Source organism: Mustela nigripes, chromosome 18, assembly GCF_022355385.1.
Source record: "Mustela nigripes isolate SB6536 chromosome 18, MUSNIG.SB6536, whole genome shotgun sequence".
In the NCBI taxonomy this organism is placed as follows: Eukaryota; Metazoa; Chordata; class Mammalia; order Carnivora; family Mustelidae; genus Mustela; species Mustela nigripes.
Window position 1 is genome coordinate 30,624,724 of NC_081574.1, and position 26,949 is coordinate 30,651,672.

Sequence of the window (26,949 nt, forward strand, 5' to 3'; positions counted from 1 at the left end):
ATCAAAACTAATGCGAAGGAGCTTACCACCTATATTTTCTTTGAGGATTTTTATGGTTTCAGGCCTTATGTCCATGTCTTTATTCCAATTTGAGTTGATTTTTTTGTGTGGTATAAGATAAGGGTCCAGTTTCATTGTTCTGGGTGTGGTTGCCACATTTTTCAACATCATTTATTGAAGACACTATCCTTTCCCCATTATATATTCTTGGCTCCTCTGTCATAAAGAAGTTGACAATCTGTGTGTCAGTTTAATTCTTAATGTCTCATTTCCTTCAATCACCTTCGAAGCACAAACACTTAACATATTTTTTGTTCCCCCAATTTTCATTCCCTGCTTATTTATCAATATTCTGGGTCCATGCAGCATAGCTTGGACTTTTAAATGAACTTGTTTTCCATGTTTCAGGTCTTCTTTTTTCCCTTGTAAATTATAAATTCAAACCCCTTGTAAACTTAAGCTATGAAGCGCAGGACAGAAATGAGATGCATCACATGTGCCCTCTTGCTCCCTCTAAACTCACTGAGTATTACTGGAGCTCTCTAGATACAAAAGGAAATAAAAGGAGAAAGAAAAGCATTATTCCGTCATAACAAAATACTATTAAAGTCCGGCATGTAAAAATACTGAATACCAAATCAAGGAAGGCCCCCCGCCACAAAAAGGAAAATAAAGAAGTACAGAATTAAACGTTCAAATACATCCTCATTCCTTTAAACTACCACATTTTTAGATGACTTAATTTCATATCAGCAAGCCCTGTACCTAAATTCTGAAGATAATTTAATAAAGACTTTGTAGACAGTGAAGGTAATCAAGTAAAATGGATTTTTATTATTTGTGAGCAAACTTTAGGCCTCAATGAGGTGTAAACATGCAAACAGAATAAAACAAACAAAACAAAAAACAAAACCAAAGGGCCATTTCAAGACAGTGCAACTAAAAGATTATAAACATGGTTAAAAAATTCAAAAAGATCACATTTCCTGAGTAGTTTAATATGAAAAATTTGAAACATTCAGAAAGGCTAATGGTATTATACAATTGTTATTTACAACTGTTAACATGTAGCCATATTTGCTTCTCCATATAACTAAACCATTGAAAACAGGTTGTTGACATTGTGTCTAGAATCATTTTCTCCTAAGAATAAGACATTTTCTTATGTAACCACAACACCGTTATTTCATTGAACAAACTTAAGATGAACCCAAGAATATTGTAATAGATTTTTTTTTAACTTTCACACAATGACCCAATCATAGGTTGTTAAGTCCCCTCCCCCCCTTTAATCTAGACAGTCATCTCTTGTTTGTTACATGACATTAACATTTGGAAGAATCCAGGACAGTTGTCTTAATTTAGAGTGTTCCATACCCTGGATACTCCTCCGGGAGTATTTTGATTTATTTTCTACCCTCTTTATTTCCTAGAAACTGGAAATTAAGTCAAGAACATTTGCTAGTCCAGAAATGTACAATAATGGGCATTTACTTTCAGTGCACCATAGAGGAAATCTCTGATTGTTCCTATACTTCTCCAAACACTGAGAAATCCATGTGGCTTGGAAGGACAGAGTCTCAGGTGTGGTTGCAATGATTTTTTTTTTTCCAAATGGCTATTTAGTTGTCATATTTCATTTATTGGAAATTGCACATTTCTCTGTGATTTGAAATGCAGATTTACAGTACACTAAATGCTTCTTGATACCTCTGTCTAGCCTGGATATTCTATTCTGTTGCATCTGTCTGTAATATCACTTGGCTTTAAGTACAGTGTAACATAGCATTGTATAATATAGTACAACGTAATATATTTTATATTTGATGCAGCCACATCTCCTTTGTTACTTTTTCTTCTGCAGGGTTTTCCTAACCATTATTGCTTATTTATTTTCCTATATAAATTGCAGAATCAGGTTGCTAGCTTCAGAATAAAAAGTACTTGTGGATATTTTTATGTGAGATTGTGATAAATGTATATATTAACTGTGGGAGAATTGACAGTTTTATGATGAGCTTTCTTATCCAAGACAAAGATGTTTATTTTCTCAAAACTAGTTCTGTGACTCTCAGATTTTTAGTTTTTCCACATGCAAGTTTTGTACATTTCTCATTAGGTTTATTTCTAAGTATTTTATCTTTTTTGTTGCTGTTATTATAAATGAAGTCATCTCTTTCATTATATTTAGTAACTACTAGTGTTTGTATAGTCAACTATTACTAATTTTTGAATATTTTATATTCTTCTTTAAGACTAAATTTTCTTACCATTTGTTTGAGTTTCATCATTAAACCCTCTGGTTTTTGTTCAGACATAAAATTATATCACCTTCAAGGAGATATTTTTTTAAAAAGTCTTTTTTAATATTAAAGCCTTTAATTGTTTTCTTCATTTTGGCTGCAAATTCTGGTATCTTCAAGACAACATCAAAAAGGAATAGAGATAGGAACATTCTTGTCTTGTTCTTGATTTTAGCAAACAGGACTCTAGTATTTTTCCATTAAGTAGAACAATGGCTTTTGGGGTAAGGTGTATATATATACTATAATTTTAAGGATGTTTTAATTAATTGTTTATTTAATAGTACTTTGAATCAGAAATAGGTATTGATTCTTATTTAAGTCTTCTCTCGTAGAAAATATAATCAAATGTTTTATTTGTTCTCTTTATGTTTATTAAAATAGATAATTACATTAATGGATGTCCTAAAATTGAAATATTTTTGAATTTGTGAAATAAATTCCCATTTGTTTATGATATATAATTTTTAATATTTCTGTTTAATTCTCTTGTGTAATATTTTGTTTAGGATAGCTCCAAAAGTGTGATAGGTAAAATTTAGGGTTCTATTTTTCTTTTATTAAGGATTTTTCTCACTATTTCCTGGAATAGTTTAAGAGTATTGGGATTATATGGTATTTGAAACTCTGATAGAACTCTATAGGGAAAGAATCAAGACTTGCTGATTCTTGCGGACAGTTCTTTAGTAACTTTCTCCATATTTTTCCACTAGTATTTGGTTGTCTTAAACATCTGTGTTTATCAGGATGTTTGGATAAATTACAATTCCCTGGAAAATTAATCATTTTATGCAGATTTTTCCAATTTCTTTAAGTCTCTTATGATATTTTTATACCTTGTTTTATTTGTTTTGCATGATTGTTTATTCTCTCTTTTCCCCATTTAGAAAATTAGATTAACTAGTGTTTTGGAATTGTCATCATTTCCTTGTCCTATGTTCTAACATTTATTTCCTCTCTTGCTCATATAGTTTCTTCTGCTTTTTAAAATATAATTACTTTTTCTAGTTTAGACAAATATAATAATTTATTTCCATTATTTTTTGAGGATATTTAAAAATTTAAATTCAGTTAATTAACATATATTATTCGTTTCAAGGATACAGGTCTATGATTCATCAATAATAACCAGTGCTCATTCCAACGCATACCTTTCCTAAAGTCTCTCACCCAGTTACCCCGTCCCTCCACCTTCTCCCCTCCAACAACCCTCAATTTGTTTCCTATTTATTTTTTAACTAAACATATTAAAAATAATAAAAACAATTATACTATCTTTTGGGGCAAGCTGTGGTGTTGTGCTTTGTAGATGATCCAGAGATTAAAAAAGCCATGTTTGTTGCTTGAACCTAACACTGCTCTGAGAAGCAAAATCTATGGAGAAATTTTTAAAAAGGTACCTTTGGTACACCCATGAGTGGCTACATATTACACAAAGTGAGCCTGGTTCGGAGTAGATAAAGAGAGTATGCATTATTGTCTCATGGTTGATCTGATCATCTGCCAGATGTCGATTTAAACATCAGTTTGATGGTATGGAGTTGCACACGCTTTTGACTTTAGCATACTCAACATAATTTTTATTTTGTGTGTCTGAATGGTTATGATTATGTTCTTTCAGACAAATAGAAGAGAAAACATGGTAAAAATGGTATAAAACAAACTTTTTAAAGGCTGTATTAAGAATTTTGTGGTGCTAACAGTAGAGATTATATAGGAGTATATAAATTTATACCATATTATTTCTTTTGGATACTTAATATGAAAAAATACCCATGAAGTTGGTCACTTGTAGCTTACCCATCCAACATTCACCAATGTGGACTGAGTTTATAGGAAGCTCATTCATTACATTTTGCTCTCAAAAATAAGAAAGAAAGAGTAGAAAAACAGTCTTTTTTTTTTTTTTTTCCTACTGAGAGCTTAGGTTGGTGACAGAAAAAAAATACTATTGTAAGTTTTATTTCTGGAACCAAAAAAAAAAAAAAACCCAGTGAATAAGAAAATGAATATTTTATATTTCATCTGCCAAGAACTCAAATCCCAAATGGCATAGCATATGCACCTAAAGACAGTTATTATGGCCATATAGTATTTGGTCTATAGCAATATAGCATTATAGCATTCATTTAAAATGTTCAGTTGTTAATGTTTAAACTCATTCTTTCTATATTCATCATTATATATATATATATATGTAATATATAATTTCATTATAAATATATATAGTTATATATTAGGTATTTTATGTGTGTGTGTGTATACTCCAAATTTAAAGGCATCTTCTTTGTATGAGGCCTATTTTAGAGCTGTGAGTTAATGATGAGCTTAAATGCCCTGTGCTATATATTGTTTCCTAAGCCACTGTAGGACAGATTCGATTTCAGCGCAGAGTCATTTCCAGCTGTGTCAAGCTGTGTACTGAATCTGCTAGTACTCAAGGATGGCTCACAGTGAAATACTTTGCCCTGACCAGAGTGAAATATATCTTCCACCAAGCATTCTTGGCTATGGAATTTTAAAACCAAGAGCAAATCGGACTAATTCAAATTCATCTGGACACATTTGATACAATATACAAGAAGATCTTTTCCTCCCAGTTAATCTACTCACATGCAGAAACTCTGAGCTCCAGTGCCAAAAGATTTATGGTTTCCAGAGCAGTCCATACGTATTCTGCCTTCTCTTGGCTCAAGATATCCCCTCTATGTGCAATGCTCCTCTTCACTCATTTTGCCTTATCCCCACCGTAACAAGCAGAAGTTGTTTCTCTTAGAGTGAAAACACCTATCAAAGAGTACACGGTGCTAAATCCTTAGTAGCTTGGGTTGGTACTCTCCCATGAGTGCTTGCCACAGGCTTCATTAAGTATCCGTACGCCATTGATAATCCAAGCACTATTTGATGCATTGGCCCAGTGGTAGAGCTTTTTGCTCTGCAGCTCATTCAAGGACTCCACTCAAAGTTGGGGAGTCTCACCTAAGGCTGGTGCTTTATAATTTACTTGGTAAATGGATCAATGTGATATATTTGTCTCCAAGGTCCTAAGAGGACCCCTTAAGGATTGTGCCTTCCTTCTAAGTGTAATATGGTATACCAGTTTTGCTCTGACTCTAGTAGTGATATACCAAACTGTTATAAACCACTGATTTCCTCCATCCTCAAGAGTGCCACAGGCATGGCAGAGTCCTGGAAATTTTGAATGGTGTCTGGTTGATCCTTGTCATTGGCAAGAGGCTATCAATACAGTAGGGCAGAGGGATGTCCTGTGATATGATGAGATCATCTAAATTCTTGGAGATGGAATTATGAAAAAGAGCCAGAAAGTTCACATAGCCCTCAAAGAGGAGAGTAATAGTGCTGTGCCTCTGTTTGGTGAAGGGGAACTTATTCTACTCTTCTCTCATAATGGCACAATGGGGTGGGGGGGGGGAGTCAGCCTGATACCAGCATTCCAGGGCTATGCTGTCCATATGTTGTTAACTCCAAAAAAGGGACAACATATAGAATAATAATTACAATTTTTTTTACCACCTGATAAAACTTGTGAAATTCACGGTCATTTTCTATTTTACCTATTTAATTTTCTCATAGCCCAAAAAGAAAAATTAGATGGAATTGTGATAGGAATCACTAACCTGAAACTTTCATTTCATAGCCCTCTTCTTAATTATTTCACAAGGAACGTAGTATTGGTTTTTGTTTGCTGTTTTGGCAAGTGGCATTATTTCTAGGAGTTTGTGCTTGCTTCTTGATACCATATTATCACTCATACCATGTCCAGAAGCCAGTGTGGGAGGTTTGCCAGTAGCTTATTTCAACTATGCATTCAGCAATTAAGGAAATGATCAGAGTCTGGTTTTATAGACAACTTGGACCTACTCATTGATTTTGCTTGAGACAGTAAGTTACTTATCACCTGAACTTCATAACTTGACTCTGAAAAGTGGACCTAGTGATGGTTTTTGTTTTTGTTTTTGATTTTGTTTTTGTTTTCCCATAGAGATTAGCATTTGCTCAGAGCTGCAAGTGATTGAGGATTTACTTTCGTTCATGTACAGATTCCCTGGCAGATGTTTACAGATCCCTTTAAGATGGCTGTGAGGAAGGTTTGGAGTCATAATTTCTCTGCTATCACAGTGTAATTGTTGATAGCTTTATAGGCTCTGCTTTATGCAAAAGGCTCTCAGTCTGTAAACTAAGTCAAATCTGGGGGCTGGGTCACTCAAGTTAAGCCTATGTTCACCTGAAATCTGGTGGTTAAGAAGTGTTGCCATGTAGCTTCTGGCACTCTGGGATCCAATCATCCCCACCAAAATTAAGGAATACCATTTAAGTGGAGCATTTCCTAAATTTATCCTTGGTTTCTAGAAGATAGCCACTATTGATTAGATTGGCTGGCTGTCTGGTTGGTTGGTCGGTTGAATGCTGGCTCTCTCTTCTCTCATGTACTTCTTAAGCCTTAGTGAAGGAATGCCCTCTAGATCCTCCAAGGGGATATATATGTATTTGGCCTAATATGTCAGCTACACATGATAAATGTACCTTGCTTTCTTCCTGAATATTTAGATTTCATTCTTTATGTTATACCCTGAAGTTTCTGGCTTGTCAGCTAGTCTGCCCTTGAGTCTAGATCTCAGTCTACCAGTTCAGCAGCTACTATAAACTCACAGATATGTAAACTAATCCTTTGAATACGGACTCTCTGATGAAGTTTTCCTAAACTTGGCTCAGTATAAAATTCTGTTCCTTCTACCTACTCTGGCCAAAAATTCCTAGACACATTCTGTTGATGTAAATTAGCAACATCTTACAGTTTCTGGTATGTGACTGCCCTTGAAAGTCAGACTTGATGGTTAAGCATCTGACTCGTGATTTCAGCTCAGGTCATGATCTCAGGGTCCTTGGATTGAGCCCTCCATTGGGCTCCAAACTCAGCCAGAGTTAGCTTGTCCCTCTCCCTCTGCTCCTCCCCTTACCTCTCTCTTGAATGAATAAGTAAAACAATCTTTAAAAAAAATTCAGAGTTGATTATTGTCCCCCTGGAGTGTGCTGAGAGGTGGCAGCTGGTGAGGATAAATGACTTCTCTTTATAAGACAAATCGTCAAGTTAAGTCATTTTAGGGTCCAAGCCTAAATAACTTGAACCTCACCAGAGGGAAAAGCATTTGTTTCTGCTGGAAATGGCAATTCAGCAAGGTTCCAGGGCTGGCAAACTCTAAATCATGCACATCTCTCTGATGTTCTTAAATTTTTGCAGTTTACCTCTTTCCCAAACATTTCTCAACTTTCACTCAGAAGAACTAGCCAATCTCTGCATCCAAATTTGTGGTGAAATAATAGCATTTTGAAGCAGACTTAGATTCTGACTTAAAGATAGGTCTACACTGAAGTGAAACAAGGTAAGAAATTATTTGGGGCTGGTCATGGGAGCGTCCCTGGCTCCTGTCCATAGTTCAGTTGAGGATTGAAAACTATGAATTTGCCATTTGCCTTGTTTAAACTCTGCATTGCATTTACATTTCTGGTATTCATTTGTGCAATAAGGATCCACAGTGACAGCCACATGTCCAGCAAATCTTTGCCTTCAGTCATCCTTTATGTAATCAAATATAACGTCTGCTATTGGTTCTTTGGACTGCTATGCTAACAGGATCATCTTTGCATTCACACCTAATTGGTTTGGATGAAGAGAATTAAATTCCCATGTCCTTTCTTCTCCTACATACAACCCTTGCTGGTTTCAATTATAGTGTCAAACAGGGTTTAGTTTTAGAAAACAAAATATACGATGACAAGTTTGAACAATACAGATTTCCTTAAATTTTAGAAAATAACTTCTAGAATTCTAGAATTCCAGAAACCGATTCTAACTGAACACTCAGGACTGACACCAAACATCTATACTCTAGAACCTGACCACCAGTTTGCATTACTGTCACCAGTATGGGGAAGGTATTATTATCTAGAAAATGCTCTGGTCAGGAAGTAAGTACAACTGCAAATCTTCTTAGAAAACTCATGAACTTGGGTGCCTGGATGGCTCAGTTGGTTGAGCAACTGCCTTCAGTTCAGGTCATGATCCCAGAGTCCCAGGATCAAGTCCCGCATCAGGGTCCCTGCTCCACGGGGAGTCTGCTTCTCCCTCTGACCTGTTCCCCACTCATGCTCTCTCTCACTGTCTCTCTCTCAAATAAATAAATAAAAATCTTTGAAAAAAAGAAAAGAAAGAAAACTCATGAGCCACGCCACACTGTCTGAGTAATACTCAGAGAAATTACATAGTTCACCTCCCCCTAGACCCCTAGGAAACCAGTGACTAGATGGATACCAATATCTCTGCTCATCCTGACACAGGAAAACCTAATGACCCATTGACTGCCTACCAGCAGGAACTCAGAAGCAGCAAAAATGAAGCCTTCTCCCACCCTCCAAAATTCATAAAAATAACCTAATTGGTCAGATATAAACCATAGTTTGTAAACTACCTTCAGGGAAATCTGGGAAATGAAGTGTTTTTTGCTTTCTATCTTTTAAAATTAAGGAAAGCATAGAAAACTGTTGTGTCCCAATTCACCATGTTCACCACGTCAAGGGAAGAAGAACAGATGTCATTACTGGGAACATGTACAGCTGTTTGTGGCACCAGGGATTACAGACGTGGGAAAGCTCTTCATCTCTACATGCCTCACAGCTTTTCTTATATGAAATAAAATTAAATCATATACCTCATAAGGACATTGTGATAAGTCGATGAGACGATACTGAATGCCATGGCATAATTGCTAAGTGCGATCTCATTGCCCAAGGGGAGCTGAAGCATTACCTCTGCCTGCACAGGGACTCCTTGTGTTTTCTTCGCCTCCTACTCTTCCAACCACCACAAACTCAGCATATAACCTCCTCTAAATATCACACTAGCTAATATTAGAAATATTTCCTTAGCAGATATTAAATCAGATAATCAATCGATTGATCAGATCCAAAATGGAACATATGCCCCCTTCCACCCTCCACTCTCTGAAGTAGCGGTCCTGATGGTCAACTCACGTGTGCCAGGAACAAGAGCTGTTTACAGGTAGCATTCATGCTGACTGATCAGTGCCTTTGCCCTGTTATTGTTGGGTAATTTGATTATCCCTTATGGGTTGATATTACTAATGAATTAATATGGTCCTACAGAAAAGAAATTGATTAGAGAGCAAAGTGATCAGGCAGCTTCTGAATATTAAGAGTGGAGAAGGATGAACAGACGTGATCCAGCTCCCAAATGAACCTTCTTCCCTGTAAATTAAAACTATCTTCTCTACAATTTAAACTGATTTCTTACATTGCTTTATAATTCCCTGGACATCTTCCTATATGCTATTGTATTTGACCTTCATAACCATCCTGTGAACTATGAAGTGGGAGTTGTCACTTGTTAGAATAACATCCTATATCCCTGCCTGCCTGTTGCACTAGACATGAAGTACTTATTCTTTGGATTTTCCTTCTTTGTATTGGAGTTATACCATAAAAAGATTCCTCTCTCTATATAGGTGGTAGAACTTTTTAGAAAGAGGGTTTTTTTGTTTTTGTTTTATTTTTTTTTTGTTTTGTTTTTTTTTTGGTTGTTGGTTTGGTTTGGTTTGGTTTGGGGTTTTTTTTGGTGTAAGAAAGTAGCACTTCTCTTAATTGTGATCTCAGTAGTAAGTACTAGGTAAGGGAAGATTAAGAACTCATTCTTGACTTGTTGATTTTAGCCATTCTGACTGGTGTGAGGTGATATCGCATTGTGGTTTTGATTTGTATTTCCCTGATGCCGAGTGATATGGAGCACTTTTTCATGTGTCTGTTGGCCATCTGGATGTCTTCTTTGCAGAAATGTCTGCTCATGTCCTCTGCCCATTTCTTGATTGGATTATTTGTTCTCTGGGTGTTGAGTTTGCTAAGTTCTTTATAGATTCTGGACACTAGTCCTTTATCTGATATGTTGTTTGCAAATATCTTCTCCCAGTCTGTCAGTTGTCTTTTGATTTTGTTAACTGTTTCCTTTGCTGTGCAAAAGCTTTTGATCTTGATGAAGTCCCAATAGTTCATTTTTCCCCTTGCTTCCCTTGCCTTTTGCGTATCATGCTTAGCGAAATAAGTCAAGCAGAGAAAGACAACTATCATATGATCTCCCTGATATGAGGAAGTGGTGATGCAACATGGGGGCTTAAGTGGGTAGGAGAAGAATAAATGAAACAAGATGGGATTGGGAGGGAGACAAACCATAAGTGACTCTTAATCTCACAAAACAAACTGAGGGTTGCTGGGGGGAGGGGGTTTGGGAGAAGGGGGTGGGATTATGGACATTGGGGAGGGTATGTGCTTGGGTGAGTGCTGTGAAATGTGTAAACCTGGTGATTCACAGACCTGTACCCCTGGGGATAAAAATATATGTTTATAAAAAAAAAAAAAAAACCTCATTCTTGTGCTTCAACAAAGAAGCCAAGATATCTATGAAATAGTTTCTGTGTCATGATTCAATAATAACTCCTGAAATATGCAGGCAGCTTAGGAGCTAACAAATAAAAAAAACAAAACAAAACAGAATTTGTATCGTTTCTTTGTGTGTGTATGTGTTTATATCTGGAGCCCCCCTTCTTCCATTTCTTTCAAGAGGAGATCCCTCCATCCCTGGGTGCCATTCACTGCAGGCAGCATTAGAAACATAGGTGTATATGTATTCTATGTTTTTATAATGTTGGTATCATTTTTATTCTTCCTTGATACTTTACAAGTTCTTTGCAAGACTTTAGCCTTCCTTTGTTATGCTAAGTAGAAACAAGGGAAGATATTCATGTGTACAGAGATCAGATAATTGAAGTGTGTTGGGGGGATGGGGGTGCCAAACTGTATTTTCTCCTAAAAATGTCACTCAACACAAGAAAGTCAGTGTTACAGGGTCAGTTCTTCCACACTACTTGAAGACCAAGCTTTTTACTCTTTGTTTATGATGAAACTCATCAAGAAGTATATACCCATTCCAAATTGTTGGTGTTTCCTGGTGTTGTTTAATACTCAATATATTTTTATATACTAATTTTTCTAGCTCATGAATAAAAAGATCAAAACTCAAAGGGGTAAATTTCTTTTATGAAACCACCATAGCTAGTATATGTCAGAACCAGGAATAAAACCTTGAAGTTCCAATGTTCATACGCTTGCAGAAAAAACAATTCTGGATTTCTTTGCTTTTCTTCCCTCCTCTTCTTGCTTTTGTAATACAGGCACACATCTATTTCTGCATTTATGAAGAGGTATCATTACTCATATTTCTCCTAGTTTGAGGAAGAGAATTAGGGGAAATTGATATTTAGTGAGATCAAAGAATAATTGATTTTTAAGGCTGGAAGCATGGAAAATCCTGTATAAAAGCCACAAAGCTGAGGGAGTAGAACAGGATATAGGATTTCTCTATAAAGATGTGATCGGCAATCAAGAGATGGTCACAGATGACCTTCGGAAGATTAGCATCAGTGGTGGGATGTATCATAAGTTTAATTGTAGTGGAGTGAATAAAATGAAGGAGAATGATAATAAACAGTTGCCCTTTACTATTTTTAAGAAGATTCAGATCAAATATAACTTCCTTAGTAAAGACTTGTGTGTGTTCAAACTCCTATCAGTTAAAATATCCATTTCAGTTACTCTTCTTATTTATAGCTTACTGGCTTAAAATATTATTATTATTTCCTATGGAAAAGTTTGTTGACTGGGCTCCATGGTGATTCATAGCTGAGATCCCTCATGGTTTGCTGTCTGATAACAGCTGAGGCTGTATTTAGTTGAAGACTGACACAATCGGTTGAAGCCTGGCCATCCAAGATGGCTTCCTCACATGAATGGCAGCGAAATCTGACTCTTGGCAGCAGGTATGGCTGATGCTGTGAACTAGAGCCTTATTTATGACATCTTCATGTAGTTCTCTAATAGTATGGCAAAATCCTAAGGAGTCCTCCCAAAGGAGAGTGTTCCAATTATCCATATAGAAGCTGCAACACTTTTGACCTATGTTCTCCATAGTCATGCAGTATCACTTTTGCTACATCCTGTTGGTCAAAGTAGGTCAGAATCTGTTACATTTCCAGTAGAAAAGCACTGCATAAATGTTGAATGAAAACTATCATTAGTGACTCTCCTCTGTTCCAAAGTTGGTTTTCAGATAATACTGTTTTGAAGGACACAAGGCAGTGGATTGTGATCTAAATGTGTAATTGAATACAGTTTTTTAAAGAATTGATGTACATGATCAATATGCTATTTTAGAGGCCTACGTTATATTCTGTAAAGAAAAGAGATAGGATATAAGGAACTAAGAATGTTCTCTCATTTATTCACTTAAATTCTATTCCCAAGCCTTGCTGACATCCTGATGATGTAATCGTGTCCAAGGAAGCTATCAAGACCAATAAAATGAAAAAGAGTGTTGAGTTCAATGCCTCTGGCCAAAGAAAAATCAATGTATCCATAAGAAAAAAACAACCAAAGTGATCAAAGAAATGAGACTGTCTTGCCAGCCTTCCAGAAAGGGCAAGACTCATCAATAAGACAAGCAAAGGGACAAATATATGACATGGGGCTAAGGATCTGTTGAAATGCAGTGTTAGGAGAAGTCCTATAGAGGAAGAGTCCATTTGGTCTGTGGAACACTATAGTGTATTAAACACTGTATTGAGCTCTTATTTTGAATACATAAATGGCAGAGAGAGAGCATGATGGATTTTCTTTTTTCTTACACATGCACTCCAATGCCCAGACTTGCTATAGCATTGTGCTCCCAGTCAATAGTACCCTTGTAGCTTGTTTGCTTAATTGATTGCCATGCTATGTCAACCTTCACGACCGAAGTGTCAAATATTTGCAGACTGGAACACATAGTGTTTGGCGCCACTTGGTCCTTCCTGCAATGCTGCTACAGATGCTGGAGTGTACATACTACATTTAGCCAGACAAATAGTCAAATTTATTAAATTAAACAGTCATGTCTGTAGACTGCCTCGAGTCTATCAACATTACTGACGATTGCGATTTCAAAGAAAACAAACAAAAATACCAGTTCCCAACTCATTTATATTGCCAATCGATTGTTTTTGATTAATTTACTCACAGTATTCAGAGATTCAACAGAAGGAGGATATTTAAACAGGATAAATACTTGTTCTCTGTTTTTGAAGGTATCTTCTTCATACCTGTTCCGCCTCTAAATATTTACCTGCAGTGTATTTTGCTCCCTTTGAATGGAAAAAAGGAAGTAGAAAATTGATAGAAACATGTTACTGATTTGCAGCTTTTGTTTGGGAACATCACACGGGTTCACAATGCTTAATAATTTTCACTTTGACTTGAACATGACATCAGCATCTCAGTGCCTCCATGAGAAGTATTGGCGGGGTGGGATCTGTCAGAGTGAGAGGAGAACCACCTGAAAAAGTGAGGCTGGCCTGGAAATGCTTTCAGGGGAGCAGGCGGGAGCCCCAGAGTGCAGCCGCCAGCCTGGCATGCTCATGCTACACGTGGTGGTTTGTTTTCCTGCCAATTTTCTGTGTTCCCCATGTTGTTCACATAGGGCCTCAGGTTTGAATTAGGCCCTCCTAGAGGGTAAGAGGAAATGAGGGTGGAGGCACAGGGATGAGGAGTGGCCGGTACAACTTTGGTAGTGAATCTTTAGGAGCTTGTGGTGTAGAAAAAAAAAAAGACTTGGGGCACCTGGGTGGCTCAGTGGGTTAAAGCCTCTGCCTTTCGCTCAGGTCATGATCCCAGGGTCCTGGGATCGAGCCCCGCATCCGGCTCTCTGCTCAGTGGGGAGCCTGCTTCCTCCTCTCTCTCTCTGCCTACTTGTGATCTCTGTCTGTCAAATAAATAAATAAAATCTTAAAAAAAAAAAAAGACTCCTTGCACTGAGGTGGCAGCAGCCCTCTCCCACTGGAGGGAATATATTCAAGGAGGTGAATTAATTTTCCCAACGTCACTGAGAGTTGTGAAACAGGATGTCCCATCTGGGTGTGTCAGACTTCAAAGTTCATGATTTTTCCATACCTCCAAAATACTGCCCAAAGAAGTATAAATGATCTTGTAATAAGAGTCGTCTACCAAAAGGGACAACTGGGGATTTCATACAGAGGATGTAAAACTTTTTTTTCTCTTGGCATAATTTCATCAGCTTTGTGAAACTAACCAATACACCAAGGAACATCTTTATAAGCCTGACAAGGAGGAACAATTTGTGTTTATTTGTTCTATCTGGGAATCATGAATTCAGTTCATCATGGTGCTTGATACGTACTTGTTTGTTGATTGATCTAAGAACTATATGAAGTTAAAATATAATTATAAGAGCAAATGCTATTTTAAACTATTAAATTATTTTATGTGTCAGATCCTTTTTAACAATTTAAACTATTCATTTACTCCTTATAATGCAGCAGTATTTTGTTATCATTGTACAGATATGAAAATGGGTTCAGAGTTTCATTAAAAGACTGGATTCAAAGTTGGGTCCAAATCAGTCCAATCTGTTCTCTTTGCCACTATTCTATAGAACCCTCCTCATCTCTACTCTGTGAAAGCTGATGGAGAAGAGCGCTCTGTTGTGGTCACAGGACTAGGACATTTGATCTGTTAAGCTCACAGTCTTGACAACTCTGATCCTCACGGCGTGGTGAGAGGGCTTCGATAATTTGGGTGGTGTTTCACCTGACCCAAAAAGGCTTCCACAGGTAGCGAAAGAGACCACATCAATCACTACCCTCAGTGTTCTGGGTATCAAGCAACTCGTAGTTAGTATCTAGTAAAATTGTCGGGTGGAGGCATGTTAGTGTTCCAGGTAGGGAATGTGATGAATTACAGGCACTGGTGTTACTGGGGAATGCAGAGGAACCCTTTGTCAGTTACCAGATATTCTGTCATATGGATGCTGTTCTCTTCTGTTCCAATAACAAACCGTCTCACCAACTGGGGCATACCCATGGAGCAGTGAGACCATCGTGGAGTGGTTTAAGAGAACTGAAATCTAATCATGGGCCTTAAACCAATTTCTTCCCATCTTTTTAAAATTTCTTTAGGCCTCAGCTCTCTTTCTCTAACTGAATAAACTAGGTCATCTTAAGGCCTTTTCAGTTCCAAAATCTTCATTTAAACAATAAAATGATGGTACCTGGGGAAAAAAAAAAATCTATAAACAGTTGGTAACATTGGCAAGAGCTGGAATAGAGTGTACCATTTTACAGAGAGAGAGGAAAAAAATAACTAGCACACCTGTCTTCCAGCACTCCAATTAGGTAATATGGTCTGAAAAACAGACTGTGCCAGGAATTTGAGCCTCTGGAATTACATGGCATCCTGTCTAGAAAGGTGACAAAGATCTTTCCTAGATAGCTCCTCAAGTTTGAAATCAGGAAGTGATAAATGCCGGTGCACACAAGAGCCCCTGTGTCTTCAGGGATGCCATGCTGTGTACTCAAGGCAACTTTGGTTTTTCTTCTAAAAGTACAATATTTCCACTTATCATAAAAGCACCTCTGATACAGATTTCTGACACCTGCCCTTAAGAGGTGGTAGCCAGTTTGGGCAAAGGGGATTTGGAACTCATTGATTGATGCCCTTAGAGGAGATGAGGATACTAGACTTGCAAGTCTACATCCTTAATACTGTGACATTGTTAAAGTGCTAGTCATAGACTGTGGTAGGCAAAGGCAGCGTTGAAAGTGAGCCCAAATCTAAATTTTATCTCTTAGTGTCTCTTTTTCTCACTCTTTCTCACTCAAACACACACGCATATGTCCCTTTGCATTTGGTGAACAGGCAAGACTCAACACTCAGTGACAACAACCATATGAAATCTCCTGTCTATTAGAATTTTCTATAGAGCTTTAAATAACTCTAGTGATAGTCAGTTCTTTTTTCTTGCTTTTTTGGTGGCAGCTAAAAAGGCTGCCCTTAGCCTGAACCAATTTATCAGTTTCAAAGGAAAAGATAATAAAACTGTCATTTCCGGCCATAACACCAAGGGTGCTGCTGATACCCTGATATTAGAGATTATTAAAAGTAAAGCTGTCTCTTAGTTTTTGATATCAAAAATGCTTCCAAGCCTTGTTAAGACTCCATGTTATTTTGGATAGGAAGGGGGTGGGAGGAAGAACTTAAAATGACCCCAATGGGCATTGAAGTGACTGAGCTATTAACACCTAGCTTTGTGGGTGATTTTTTGGAGCTCTTCAATTTATCACAGATACAAACTGCCAGGAGAAAATTAATTTAAAACTCACTTCTCTCACAGACCTGCTCAAGATACTCAAAATGTGAGAAAGGTTTACAGAAAGAGGGTCAAAATAATTGTTGACTCTCTAGAGACTACCCCAGTCTACTCTTCCAATAACTGGTAACTTCTGACAGCCCTTTATCAACAGGACTTCTGAAAGAAGGAGGAAAGTAAATTCATTATTTATTCCTAATGCAGAAAAAACCACAGGAAATGGTTTTGACCTAAGTACGGCAGAGTGAGAGTAAATAATTTCTTGCCTCAGCTGACTAAGTCTGAGGAGTCTGGGCTTTTCTAACGAGAGACAGTGTGTTTTATTGGAAAGAGCTTTAGAGTCAAGCAGACCGTTGCTCAAATTCTGGCTCTTCTACTCATTAGCTGTGTAAACTTGGGCAAATTATCTCATACCATTGAGCTTCCTCCTTCTTCATTAAAATAAAATTAGTGTCCACATGTAGGATTGTAGGGAGAATGCTCAAGTTTGCCACAATTAGGGCACCTGGTGAGCTCAGTTGGAAGACCATGCAACTCTTGATCTTGATTTGACCCCCGTGTTAGATGGAGATTACTACAAAAAAATGAAAGTTTGCCACAATTATCTTTTTTCTTGGTATGCTATTTATAAATTGCATGTTTGTATGATAACTGTCTAGACTAAGATTTTAAAGCTGGGAATAACTTCTAATAATCTTAGAGTGTAAGAGTTATTTCTGGGGACCTAGGACATTTCTTAGAAATGTTGGTGTGACAATAAGAAAGTATGCCAAACCCTCTTTCCTACTCTGCAGTATTAATTGTATTAATTCTGTGGCTGAGTAAAATTTGATTAGTAAGCAGTATGTTATTTTTCCCCCTCCAACTACCCATATACTGATTGTACAAGATGGCTTGATGTTAACCTCAGAAAAAAATTGTCAGATCAATACTGGAAAATAAAGATATTAAACTCTAGGATTTCTAAGTTTAAGAGCTAAAGAGGAAGGTATGCGAGAGAAAGAAACAATTTGAAAGATACAACTAAGCCATTTCTTTCTTCATCCCTTCCTCTAACCTCCTAAACCCTTAAAGATCTCTCCATGAGAGAGAGAAAACTAAATTGGAAACGTTTGAAGCCCTTAGCAAAGGGTCTGTCAGTGTGGTCTTCCCCAAACCTGTTAAGGACTAAGCTGGGAGATGATGAAATGGTGAAGTTGGGAGATAGGAGAGGAGAGAATTCTGGGCTATACTGAAAAGTTCTAGAAATCTAATAAGTAGCTAAGAGAGATCTGAGAAGTCGAGAAGGCCCACTCACTGCCCTGAGCTTCCTGTAGCACCCAGACATCACGGGGTAGCCTTCAGAATTGCTTATAAACTCAGTGGGGAGAGGAGGTGATTGCTGGAATGGGAAGAGAAAGAGATCAGAGATGGGGAGGAAGAGGAAGAAAGGCAAGGAGAATTTCATTATGAGGATCAGGGAACACACTCCAGAGTCACGTGATGTGCACATCCTTCCTTGAGAATTACATGAGTCATGTCTCCTTGCCTCCATCTTAAAGGATCCACAGCATCAAGGGCTGTCTAGTGCCATTCAAGGACCCCTATCCATTAGTGGACCAAACTACCAGATACAGCAAGGCTCATCTTAAGCAGAAATCTTGGAAATAAGCAGCAGAGAATTTTTTAAAACTACAGTTATTGCTACTTTCCCAACATTGTTCTAGTAGTTTCTTAAGCCTTACCACATTCCCTCTGCACTCACAAGTCTTAAAACCATCGAAGAAGAGAGGGGCAAGGCAACAAAAGTGCCAGAAGGAAGGTGCAAAATTGAGACATTTAAAACACAAAATATCATAAAATAATCATAATAACTCTAACTACAACCACAGTCAGTGCCGTAAGAATAAACACTGATGTGATGTCAGGTTCCAGATACTGCTGTAAATCCTTTGTATCGATTTATGCCTATAATATTCACAGCACCCTTATAATTTAGTTACTCTTATTACCCCCACTTTATGAATAGGGAAACTGGAGCACAGTGGGATGAGTGTAACACGATTAAGGTGACAGAGCTATTAAGTGGCAGAAGAGAGTCTGAGCCTTAGTCTGTACCCTTAAGCAGTGTATGACCACAGTATATGTGAAGGAAATATCACTGCGTCTGCTACCTAGTTGTCTGACTTTCAGATGTATACGTACTTTCTCAGAGTCATGTCCATGATCACAGTAACAAAATTCCACATTTTAGGTCTTTGCTAAAACTGGAGACTCCATAGGGGAAAAAAAAAATTCATGTCCAAATGGACCTTTCTAATTGGATACTGGAAGAAAGCAACCTATGATAAGTGTGATGATGGTATTTACTCCAAGGTCCTATTTTGTCATCTGATTCTCAGAGCTGCATAAAGGATTTGCTATTGTGAAGAGTAATTTAGACCTTTTGTCTCCTGCAGTGAGCACCCACTGGGGATACAGTTATTGCCAGGTAGGCTTGACCACTCATTATCCCTAGAGAAGATGTCATGGGGTGATAGAAATTCACATATGCCACAAGAGATTAAAATCTAAAACACGTAAACACATACTGATAGAGAATTTTTGTCACTCACTGTCCAGGTTCTCCTTTGGCTAATCGCATCCCATTTAAAAATAGATTTCAAAAATTATTTCCAGACCCTTCTCTTGGTGGGGAAGCCAAAAAAAAAAAAAGTTTGTCCTTGTTTTTGTTCCACAGTGGTGAAAGCTGGAGGGAGGATTTGGTTAAGAAAAGAGTGTTAGAGTCTTGCTGCGCGTTCCATTGTAGAGTAAACAGCCCCGGTCTTTTATTCAAAGCAGATCAAACCATGGCCACATTATTAGTTATTGTTTAGCTGCCTGGGTTTAGGATGAAATTACCCTGCTGCCCAGGGACCCGGCATTTTAGCTCCAGATCCAGCAGTGCTCATAACGCAAGGCACAATGCTTCGTGGCACTGTCAGCCATTTAACCTAAAAAGAACATGCTGTAATCAAGTGGGGACTGTTCGACTGTGTCACTCTTGGGTCCCATTTCAGGGAACCTAGGAAACCTGCCACTGAGTTTTAAAGGGAGAAAAAAAGAAAACACAGAAAATGCTCCAAATGGGGCAAGGGTAAATTTCCTCTACATTTAACAACAACAACAAAAATATATATATATATATGCATATATACATATATATGTATGTATGTGTATGTGTATTTTATTTATTTAAAATGTAGAGAAAATTATATATATATATATATATATATATATATATATTTATTTATTTATTTATTTTCAACTTATCAATATGTCTCCATTTTGAGAAAGTTGGACGGACGGCTTTATGTGTAAGTTACTATCCGATTCCCATTTTTCATCCATGAATCAGAAGCTCAGGAAAATCAGAAGACCCCCAAATGCAATATTTAAGCCGTCTCGGTTGCTACAACCCTTGAGAATGGGATCTAGTTCTTAGCAAGAATAATGTTACCTGCCACCTAAATAAATGCTAAGATTTAGTGTGTGGAAATAATAAAGCCAGAAAGATGAAGTGGATTCCAGATATATTAAATCTGGGATAGACTCAGATAACAGGCTTAAGCAATAAAGTGAAACTTTCATCCTGTATTCATAATGTCAGTGTTACTGTGGCGATGCTAGCTTGAAAATACAAGCATCCATGGTTGTCTAAAAGAATTTCTTGAGTCATTTTTTGAAGTCCCTTTCAACAGGGAATGGTAATGTCACCCACTGGGGACCCTGGAGTTTTGATAGGAAGGATTTCCTGCTGACATCTTAGTGTTAGGTCTCTTTTGAATAATTTGAAATCGATGACATTTCTGTGTGGATAAGTACTCATTCCAAGGGGAGAGAATTACTTTGGAAAAATCGGGCCTAGGTCAAAAAAAGAGTTGGATGGCTATCCCATTTTTTAAACTGTGGAGTAGAAGACTGAGGGGTTATAGTTTGAGGAAGGCGGATGCATTGTTAGGTGTAGAATCAAAAACTGACATTTTCGGGGTGCCTGGGTGGCTCAGTGGATTGAAGCCTCTGCCTTTGGCTCAGGTTATGATCCCAGGGTCCTGGGATCGAGCCCCACACATCGGGCTCTCTGCTCCAAGGGGAGCCTGCTTCCTCCTCTCTCTGTCTGCCTCTCTTCCTACTACTTGTGATCTCTGTGTGTCAAATAAATAAATAAAATCTTTAAACAAAACAAAACAAAACAAAAAACTGACATTTTCGAGCACAGAATTCACTATAGGCTTGAAGTGAAATAAAAAATACATAACCATTGAGTATGCTTCTCTTCACTGTTGTGAAGAAATAGCAATCCTGTGTGTTGTATTTGGAAGATCCCAAACATGGGATCAGAAGTCCTAGGTAGAATCCTGGATCTCTTAACTAGCTAGGTAATGAACAAATCAGTTCATCTCACAGAACCTCAGTTTACTTACCTGTATATTATAGTTGATAAGGTGTCGTCTAATTTATACTGTTCTTATGATAACCAGAGGGAATAATACATGTGAAAATGTATTACAGACTGTAATGAGAAGCATAAATATAATGGAATTGTCATTAGGAAGTTAAAAGGTGGTGAAGGAATAAACAGGTACTTGAATGCAAGCTTCCTAATAGTCAGGACATTATTTTGTTCAGTGATATGTCCTCGGTCCTGAGAGAACAGGCAGGAACATGTAAGTAAGTGCACAGTAAAAAACTGTTGAGGGCAGAAATAAATAATTATCTCACTTCTGTCCAGCAGGGCTAGGAACATTGTCCTTTTACTTTTGGGATTCTTAAAAAGTTCATGCCTTTGCCAGCAATGCAAAACCAATCTAAATCTTTTATTTTTTCTTTAGTAAAATGAGAATATTATCTCACTTTTCATTCTCAAGAGAGATGATGCATTGTCAAATTTGTCTCTTTTGGTAGTGAAATATTGCAAAAAAAAGTGTGTAATTCATATACACATCAAGACATCAAGTTAGGTCAATAGAAATGTTAGCAAAAATTCAAAATTCATATCTGCTGTACTAATATTGCCTGTTTATAAAAGTTTAGCTCATTAACAAAATGCATGATTGCTAATGGCCTTGTTAATTATGAGAGGAGCCAGAAAAATAGTTGGCCTGTACGCGCACGCGCACACACACACACACACACATACACACACACATCAGCTCTGGTCTTTAATTTAAATTGTGACCTTACAATAACCACTAGAAAAAACGTTCTCAGTTTTAGGATCGGAAATGTCAAACCACTCCATCATACTTTGGATAGTTTTTCCCTTTTTTTGCTATGTTTCAGAAATAAAAATCCATCACCATGGAAGAAGCTGTTTATAACAGTAACTTAGCTTGCAAAGTATGAGCCATCTAATAGCAGAGTATACCAGATAGCATCAAATAAAAATTTGTGATAATTTTTGTTAGGATTGAACTGAATTTTATCTTTATGCTAGCAGGAGAGAGAGGGTTTTCTAAATTATTCATTGTATAAATAAGTATGCTGGAAAGATATTTAAAATACCTAAAAGAAATAATTGTTTTCAAAATCCCTCTAGTCTTTGAGAAGTACCATTTATAAACAATTAATTGACATACGACTCTCTATCATCCTTATGTATGTATGAAAAACAAGATGTCTAAAGACTTCTCAGAAAACAATTTGTCTCTTCTTTACCATTCATTGTCTATATTGAAAGCTACAAAAGTGCCTTGAAAGCTTTCTAAAATTCACCGGTTTTGTTCTGCTGGGGTTTATTTACATGCTCACATTGGAATCTCTACACCTGTCCCCCCACCCCACACACACATACGTCTGCCCACACATAGTCTAAAATAGTGAGATTTTACTATATTCTCTTCTTATCCAGAAAAAAATGTATGTTGATTACGACTTTCTTTGTCTATGAAAAGAAAGAGTAGGGATCCCTACTGACCTCATTGGGCCCTGTTCCTGGGCCTTACACAACTTCCCCAAGATAAGCCCTGTAGGAGCCTCCCCAACAGACTGTGCCTTGTATCGGTCAAAGGGTAATTCTTAACTGTCTCTCACCCAGGTTTTGGCAAAGAGCAGAGATCATTGAGGCTACATTTCCTTAGGGAATGGTCTGAATTACTTGTCCACTTGAGTGATGGTCCTGGTGAAATGTCTAATTGATGGAACTGCCTGGTGTTTATTGTTCTAATTGTCCTGAAGAAAGTCTGGATGATTCTCCATTAACCCACAATGAAACTCTAGGGGAGCATTTCCACAGCACTTCAGAGCTTGTTAACCTAAAAGTAATTGGGCATATAAATTTGGAGGGTCTTATTTGTTCTGCCAACACTAAGTGGAAGAAAAGAATGGCCATATTTACTCTATTTAAATATTCCATTCAAAGGAAATATGCAGAAGTCATGCTAACTATCCAAAGAGTCCTAAGAGAGAGATCTTGGAAAGACACCACAGCACACACATGAGCCATTATACCACTCACATTTGATCACAAATAGCCACATATGACTGCTCTAGCATTTGTACCTTTATTTGTAGTGGCAGATAAAACAACAAATGCATCCACTCATGCAGATACTATCCTGGCTCATTTTACAGTGGCTTTCTGCACTCCGTCTTTAGCTGGTTAATATTGACAATCCAGAGCAAACTGGTATAGAAGAGTGAGGAGGGGACATGACAGAATTAGGCATGGGAGTGATAAATCAATATAGAAGAACGTTCTAAGAACTTGGTGGAATAGATGGGTGATGGTTAGGAAGATAAGCATCAGGGAAGCCTCTTCAAGAGGGCAACCACAGAGCTGAAGGGAGAGAGCAAGGATGGGGAACCACGGATGGGGGTTAGGCAAGGTCAGCATTGGAAATGGATTGCCATGCTTCAATTCAGCTTCCATCTGCTCAACAGTCATGGCACGATTACTGCTGCATTTTTTTCCTGACCCACAGCTTTTGTTTGGCTCCCAGCCCGGAGGGCTTTAAATACTTGTGACCTTTGATGGTACAACTTTGTATATCCTCTTGCAAGCACACACATATCTTCAGATAATGCAGGAAAAGATTAAGAGCCACACTCCTGGGAGAGTCATAGAGGTGTGGAGTCATTCCTATTAATACAGATTGACAAGTGTCCAGATTGGTTTCATTCTCCAAAAGTATTTATGAGTGAAACAGGCTAAGGCATGGGTGTCTCCCATGATGAATCTCATTTGTTTTAACAAACATTACTCGCCCTTTACTTTAAATCTTTTTAGCCTCATTTACCTCTGAACCCTTTGACCATCTTTTATAGTTTCAGAAGCCCTTGTGATGATCAGCTTCATGTGGACTCCAAACCATATACATGGGCACAGACCAAAGCCCTTTGCCACACCCATGTCATGTACACTTCACCTTCAGCCCTAGAGCTTTCCTGTTGATGCTCAAGCATGCGATTTTAGAAGGTTGCTCTGCACCCATGCATGTACAGTCAGGAGGAATGACTGTGGAGGAATGACTACCTCAGGGCACAAAACTTTGAACAATGGGAAGCAGTGGGAAGCTTAAAAGTTTCTCTCTCATTCTCCTTCAATGGACTGTCAATTACTTAAGTACTTGGAGGCTATCTGGAGAGTGGCAAATACTAGGGATAAAATCTATATTTACTGGAAAAAATGAGATTTGACATTGTAGCATGGACTAGGTTGTTGTAGCAGAACATCACAGAGGACTACTAAGTAATTCACATCTTCCTGTTATAAAGCATAGCATTTTAGGAATTGCCTGCAGTCCTATAAAATATAGGGTTTTATTCCCAGATTTTAGACAGTTAGCAAAGTATATGTGGTTTCCGGTTTAGAGAAATTCAGAAAGGGTCTACAACAAACAAGAGAACATTGGCATCCAGTCTAAAATAATTTAATCTCATCTCCTTCAAAGCATGAATATTTCTTGCATAAAAATGATGGCTATTTCAACTATGGACAGCCTGAGAACAAAGTGCCTTATTTTTTATGATAAAACTGGTGAGGTCCAGGATGGTAACATATCCCTGAGATGGGAAGAAGAGTTGTAATCAATTTTTAATGAAATCTTTCTTGGAATACAGAGAGCTTGGGCTTTTTGGTTTTTAAGAGCCAAGTTATGTTATAAATTGGTGGTCATGTATTATATTACTTTTTGGACATTCCAAAAATTTTAGTTGAGCTCATGAAAGACATTATGCACTTATTTGATACATTCTTTGGAACATATCATGACACTTTTGGAGAATATGCATTCCAGGAACCTAAAACTGTATACCGGGGAGAATAATGATGTTGAAGGTAACCTTTAAGGAACAGTCTGACTCTGGATTGACATCAGAGCCTGAATGTGTTACATGCATGATTCATGTACGGGGGGCAAGTCTTTTGTATGGAGGCAAAGATTTCAGAATGTTTCCTTTGTCAGTGCTTCTGTGGCTTTTTGGTACAGACATTTTCAGAAAGAAGATCAGCATAAGACTTATGGTGTTTGAACATTTAGATTTTCTACATACAAATCTTATGACAAATATGGTTTGCTGATGTAAGAAACTCAACTTCTTGGAAGTGTAGATGTGAAGATGAGGCCCTCCATTAATCTCACTTTCAGTGAGGCTTACCAAGGAAATGGTTACAGACTTCTGATGCTACCCTAATAGAAAGTTTTTTCTTCTCCAGCATTCATCAGGAATTATTCTTTGAAAAATAGATTTTAGAGGCTAGTATCAAGGTCTTATTAGGAAAGAGTGGTGTTGAAGACTATCTTGGAAATACTCTCCTAGGGAGATCGGATATTCTTCATCAGGGCATATCAGGATAAGAACAGTCACAAAGTAATGCCTGAGGTTTCTGGAGCCACAGGGACTTAAGGAATGAACAAACATGCTTCAGGGGTTTTTTTCCAAGGTGGAGGAATGAAAGAGAATTAGGACATTAACTACTAGAAATAAGCAGTAAATTCTAGGAAGTACGGACTTTTCCTGGATTTCTTGTGAGTTAGTTAATTAGCCGATACTAAGATTACTTTTGTGAATATTGTTTCATTTAAAGATCACAGAAAAATCAACACTGGCTGATGAATTTCACATTTATAAAGGTTAATTTTCAATTAATTTCACCTAAAATAACACCAGTGCTTTCCCTTCATTGCCCTTCATTCCCATCAGCTTCTATTTATCTCTCTTCTGTAAATATTTTTCACTAGCTCATAATTACATAAGTGCAGTGACCATGTCTGTCTTGCATAGAGTTACATACCCGGAAACCATTATCAACAAATGTTTGTGAAATCAGTGAATGAATGAACTAAAATAAGTTAGTATCTCTTTGTTGATTGTATTAAAATTGGGCCATCAGAAGGAAAAAAGAAAACAAACAACTCATCCAAATACAGAAAATTATCTTGTTCTTCAATTTATCCATTTTTGTTATTTACCAAATATGTGTTGAGAATGTATATACCTAATGTCATGCAATGTACTAGGGATTTTCAGGGAAACAAACAAACCAACCAAAAAAACACAAGACAAACATCCAAAAATGGGTTCTGACTGTATAGAGATCTCATTTACTAAATTTTAGGATCGTATAAAGGAAAACGTTGCCCACAATTTCTGTAACACAAAGCAAAAGGAATCATAAGGAATTGACATATAGTAAAATTTAGAATATGCATTCACATACCACCTTCCTAAATTTGAGCAGATTACTTACTTTTTGTAAGGGAGAAAGCAAACTGTCCTCCAAAATACATTATTATCTTCCCTCAAAATAACAGGGGACTCTGTTTTTGGTGAATTACATGATTACTCAAAATAAAAGCTATTTTTTGTTCTTGCAGTTTGTATGTGTTGCTCTGAAAAATAGCATATAGATATAAGCAACGTGTAAAATCTCTATGCACCCTAAAAAGAAAGGGGTATGCCCTTCTCTTCATCTATTTTCTCTTTCTTCTGTCCTGGAAAATGGATGTGTTGTTGATCCCATCTGGGTTGATAAAGACAAAGGACATATTCTATCGGTAGTGGAAGTATAAGATAAGTGATCTTTAGGGGCGCCTGGGTGACTCAGTGGGTTAAAGTTTCTGCCTTCAGCTCAGATCATGATCCCAGAGTCCTGGGATTGAGTCCTGAATCTGGCCTCTGCTCAGTGGGGAGCCTGCTTCCGCCTCTCTCTCTCTCTGCATCTCTGCCTATTTGGGATCTCTGTCGGATAAATAAATAAAATTTATTTTAAAAAGTGATCTTTAGTCTTTAACAAATTCATAAAACAAACTAATGTACAAGCTCTGATTTTTACATGAAAAAGGGAGTAGTCATCAGAAGAAAATATATATGTAGATGAACCACAATTGACAAGATTTAAAGGAC